Raw genomic sequence first — 6,000 nt, forward strand, 5'->3', positions numbered from 1 at the left:
ACCTGCTTCCTGATCTCACCAGTTCATTCAACCTCCTGCTCCCCACAAACAAGATCATCTCCCACTGTCACCGTGATCCCACTCTGAATCAATAGGGCTTCCCCACCTCCCCCATCTGCAACATTCCCCTCCCACAAATTAGATAATCTCCCACTGTCACCCAGATCCCACCCTGAATAAACAGGGCTTCCCCACCTCCCCCATCTGCAACTTTCCCCTCTCCACAAACTAGATAATCTCCCATTGTCACCCAGATCCCACCCTGAATAAACAGGGCTTCTCCATCTCCAACATTCCTCTCCCCACAAACTAGATCATCTCCCACTGTCACCCTAATCTCACCCTGAATCAAGAGGGCTTCTCCACCTCCCCTCCCCACAAACTTGGTCACCTCCCAAGGTCACCCTGATCTAATCCTCTATATCAACAGGGCATACCCACCTCACCTCTGTCCAATGCTGGCTTGGCCAGGATCCATGTCCTGGCATTTGTTTGCCAGTGGTTTTGGGGAGGGTTAGATACCTATGGCAGGGGAATGGCTTCATGTGCAGAATGATAATAGGAAGTAAAATAGAGACAGAAGGAAAAGGTGGAAAAGGGGAACATCAAAGTGGAGCCAATTGAACTTTAGAACAGTTAGCTGAATGTAATCCCTTTAATTGCAAAAGCGAATGTCAATTACATAAAAAGATGAATTTCGCAGTTTTAAGATAGAATCCCAAGCAGGATCTGAAATTGAACATTGAAGATCTTGTCCCATGATTTTTAACCTTATCTAGGGAATTATCCATAGCTTTAATAATAAATCGTACTTCAGCTACTTTTCATTCGCTTTATAACTATAGATCATTCCTATTGTATTTATAACAACGTCCTGAGGAAGTCTCAACATTGCAGAGTTCAGAAAACTCCTAATTTATATGTTTGTATGAAATATTAGGGTAGTTTAAATTTAAGAGACAGTTGTTTGAATGAAGGTAAATTATTATCAATAAATAAGTCTTGAAAAGATTGGTTACCCAACTTAAGCCATTCATGAAAATTGGAATCCTGCATCAAAAGTGCCCATTAAACACTAGACATGTTTTGATTAAGAAAGAAACACAAGGGCAAAAACAAAGGCAGCTGCCACCTTGTGTTTATGTTACCTAAATTATAATTACAAATTAAATTTAAAATACTTCAATTTAATACACTTAACAGTAAATCCCAACTAGTGAAAAAAGTATTAAATCAAAAAAAGGGAAATAAGACCTTAAGTCTTATAAAGAGTAAAAATGAAAGAAAATGGACTTCCCCAATTATAAAAATAATCAAAAGAAAAATCTTTTAAAAACCTAATTCTTAAGAGAATTAAAGAATTAATTAAAGAAGCAATTAAGATTCTATGAGATCCAAACGATTTTCTGAAGTTAAACCAAATTCTCAAAGTACCTTTAACAAAAAAATTATCAATTAATTTAGAAGCTGGAAAAAGGTAATGGTGCTCCAAGTATCGAAATAAGAGAGTACTTTTTAATAGAATCAATGTCTAAGTTAATCCAATTTGAAGAGTCCATTCTGTCCTTACAATGAATCCAAAAAATGATACATCAAATATTAGCTCCCCAATAATAAGATTTAAAATTAAGTAAAGCCAAACCGCATTTCTTTTTAAAGTTTTGAAGGAAAACTTTACTAAGACTGCGACACTTATTTTTCCAAATATATGAGTCAAGTGAATAAAAAAAAAGGCATGAAATGGATCTGTGTTAAAATTAATATTTAGGTTACTGTTATGCTGTAGTGGCAGCTACACTACTCGTGAAAGAACAACCAGACAGGTTAAGCTCAGTGAGCAGACTAGTTTATTGTAGGCTGCTGGTCTGTACTTACACTCCCAGCCCTGACATGGCTGAGAACTACGCTGGAGGGCGCTGACGTTACCCGGGCGTCATGTGGTCCCCAAGTGCGGGCTTCTGAGCTCCATGCTGAGAGGAAGGGAACACCCCTGATGGCACCATTTTGGCTGGCTGCCCTGCCGCATGGCTTGCAAGCGGGACTGTTTCACCTGCCTAGTGGTGAGCCATCACACAGCCCACCCAGAACCGGCGCCAATGTCCTTTTTCGCCAGGCTTCCTCGCTTCTTGGTCTGGGCTACGACTACGGGCTCAGTGGGATCGAGGCGCACTGGCTTCAGCCTGTCCACAGTAAACAACTCCCGCCTGCCGCCAATGTCCAGCGTGAATGTGGAGCTGGAACGCTGAACAACCCTGTACGGCCCCTATACGGTCGCTGCAGAGGTGCTGTGGTCAGGCCACGCTGAATGAAAATGTACTCCACGGAAAGCAGTTCACCAAGAATGTGAGACAGGCGGGTGCCATGCCTGGGCAGCGGTGAGGGTTCGAACAAGTCCAAGCGTGGCCTGAGGTGAGGAAGTAGTTCGTGCGGCGACCGCTAGGGATTGTGAGGTGAATTGACAAACTCACCAAGTAGTGCCAGCGGCGCACCGTAGACCAGCTCAGCAGATGACATCTGCAAATCTTCCTTGGGAGTGGAGTGGATGCCAAAGAACACCCAAGGCAGTTCGTCCACCCAGTCAGGACCGGTGAGGCGGGCCATGAGTGCCGACTTAAGGTGGCAGTGCAGACGTTCAACCAGTCCATTGGCCTGCAGATGGTAGGCCGTGGTGCGGTGTAGCTGGATCCCCAACCTGTTAGCGAGCTGTGCCCAGAGCGCAGATGTGAACTGGGCGCCCCGATCACTGGTGAGGTGACCCGGGACACCGAACCGAGCAACCCAACCATGCAACAGTGCTCAGGAGCAGGAGTTGGTGGAGGCATCTGGCATCGGGATCGCCTCAGGCCAGCGAGTGGTGCGGTCCACAATTGTAAACAGGTAACGGTTGCCCCGGGAAACGGGTAAGGGCCCAACGATGTCCACGTGAATGTGGCTGAACCGTTTCCGGACGTACTCGAACTCCTGTACGGGTGCCCTGGTGTACCTGTGCATATTGGACATCTGGCAATGGGTGCATGTTCTGGCCCAGCCCGTGATCTGCTTCCACAGGCCATGCCATACGAACCGTTCTGCCACCATCCGGACCGTGGACCTGATGGACGGATGTGAAAGGTCGTGGATGTGATGGAAGACCTGCCTGCACCACTGCCGGGGAACCACTGGTCGTGGGGTGCCCATGGAGATATCGCACAGGATGGTGCCTTCGCCGCTCAGTGTTGGGAGGTCACGGAACCGCAGGCCCATGATGGCAGTCTTGAAGGCCCTCGTCTCCTCATCAGAATTCTGGTCCTGGGCGAGCTGGTCGAAGTCAAGGCCGGGCGTCAGTGCACAGATGGCCGGTCACGAGAGTGCATCGGCAACCACATTGTCCCTCCACGCCTTGTGCTGAATGTCGGTGGTAAACTCCAACATGAAGGATAGATGAGGCTGCTGGCAGGCCGACCAGGGATCCTTTGCCATTGCGAGTGCCTGGGTGAGGGGTTTGTGGTTGGTGAAGATGGTAAAAGTCCTCCCCTCCAAAAAATAGCAGAAATCCCGCACCGCAAGGTACATGCCCAGTAACTCGTGGTCGAAGGCACTATACTTGCTTTCCGGTGGACGGAGCAGGCAGCTGAGGAATGCCAGCGGCTTCCAATATCCATTCACCTGCTGCTCCAGGATGGCACCGACAGCTGTGGCAGAGGCATCAACAGAGAGTGCCACATGCAGGTCGTGTGCGGGTGGGCGAGCATGGTGGCCTTCGCAAGCACGTCCTTGGTAGCCTCGAATGGGGTGCAGGCTTCTGGGTTCCAAGCGAACATCTTGTGCTTGGCTGCGATGAGGGCGAATAGCGGCTGCATGATGCGTGCAGCTCCCGGGATGAAGCGGTTGTAAAAATTGAGCATACCCACAAACTCTTGCAGCCCCTTGAGGTTGTCCGGGTGTGGGAATTCCCTGATAGCGACGACCTTCGCAGCAGTGGGTGTGGCTCCTTTGGCCTTGATGGTATGACCCAGGAACTGCATGGACTCTTTCCTGAACTGGCACTTGGCCGGGTTGATGGTAAGGCCGAAATCGGCCAGCCGGGAGAAAAGGGCTCATAGGTGGGCCTTGTGTTGTGCCTGATCCTTGCAGGCGACAAGGATGTCATCCAAATAAATAAAGATGAAATCCAAGTCCCTTCCCACAGAGTCCATGAGGCGCTGGAAGGTCTGAGCAGCATTCTTGAGCCCGAACAGCATGCACAGGAATTCAAACAAGCCAAAGGGGTTGATGATGGCCGTCTTGAGTATGTCCTCAGGGTGCACCGGGATCTGGTGATATCCGCGCATCAGGTCAACCTTGGAGAAAACCCTCGCACCGTGCAGGTTGGCTGTAAAGTCTTGGATGTGAGGGATGGGGTAATGGTCAGGAACTGTTGCCTCATTGAGTCATCGATAGTCTCCGCAGGGATGCCAGTCTCTGGAGGCTTTCGGGACCAGGTGGAGCGGCGAGGCTCATGGGCTGTCAGACCGCCAAATGATTCCCAGTTTCAACAGGTGCAAAAACTCCTCCTTCGCCACCTGGAGCTTGTCAGGTGGGAGTCGGCATGCCTTAGCATGAGCTGGTGGCCCCGGGTGGATATGTGGTGGAACACCCCGTGGCGCGGCGAGGCAGCAGAGAACTGTGGCTTGAGGAATGTTGGGAACTCAACCACGATTCACTGGAACTCGTCTCTGGTTGTGCTGATCGTGGCCACCTGCGGTTGCTCCAAGCGAGAGGTGTCGAGGCGAATGGCCTGGAAGGTACGGGCATCCACCAGGCGCCTACCTTGGATGTCCACCAGAAACCCGTGTGCAAGGAGGGAGTCTGCCCTCAGGATGGCAGTCGGGATAGATGAGTCAGTGAACCTCCATGCGAAATTTCGTTGGCCGATCTGGAAGTGGACTGTCTTGTCTCCATACGTCTGGATTTCTGTTGCGTTGGCCGCATGGAGGGGAGGTCCACGAGGTTGGTTCCTGGACTCAATGGCCGTGGCCGGGATGATGCTGATCTGGGCTCCAGTGTCAATGAGGAACCGCCGGCTGCTGACTGAGTCCCACAGATAGAGGAGGCTATGTCCTTGGCCAGGCGCTGCAGCCATTAACAGTGGCCGGCCTGGTCATTTCCCTGGAACAAGTAGGGCTGAAAACACTTGAGTCTTGGCTCCCCAGCACTGGTGGTAGAAGCAGAGGCCTGGAGCGGATGCTGTGGCCTTGGTTATGCTCTTGGGGGGCCCTGCAGGGGCCAGATGCTCTACTGCACAGCATGGTCATGCCTGTGCCTCATGATCTGCTGGACCGCTGAGCCCTCCGGGAATTGTGCGAGCCATAGCTCTTCAGCCTTCTAGGTGACCTTCCTCTGGTTGGTGAAGCTCTCCTGGACCAGCAGTGGCCAGATGTCCCCAGGCATATGTTCAAGGAAAATGCGCTCAAAGAGTGGGCAGTTGGTGTGCTCACCCGTGTGTGCGAGCATCTTGTCCATCAGCTCCATTGGGGACCAGTTTCCCAGGCCGTTGAAGTGTAGCACCCAAGCGGCATGCTGGTGTCTGGATAGTCCAAGGGTCCCGGTAAGCACTCGCTTGATGGTCTCATACTTGTCTTCAGTGGGTCGGTGCTGAATGAGGTGCAGCAAGCATCTGACGGTGACCTGTTCCAGGGCAGCAACTACATGGTAGAATGTGGTCAGGTCGGATCAAATCTGGCTGAGGTGAAACTGAGCCTCTGCGTGGTAGAACCAGGTCTCCAGCTCCTGAACCAAGAATTCAGGCAGTTTCAAAGCTATAGCACTGATCCCAGGCTTGCTCATGATGGGTTCAAAGACATTTGAACCAGTCGGGGTCACCAATTTTAGCGGAAGCTACACTGCTACTGAAAGAACACACAACCAATCGGGTTGAGTTCAGTGAGCAGACTAGTTTATTGCCGGCTGCTGGGCTGCACATACTCCTTATACTCCAGGCTGGACCTGGCTGAGAACCGCGCTGGAGGGCGCTGATGTCAC

Source organism: Narcine bancroftii, chromosome 1, assembly GCF_036971445.1.
Source record: "Narcine bancroftii isolate sNarBan1 chromosome 1, sNarBan1.hap1, whole genome shotgun sequence".
Lineage (NCBI taxonomy): Eukaryota > Metazoa > Chordata > Chondrichthyes > Torpediniformes > Narcinidae > Narcine > Narcine bancroftii.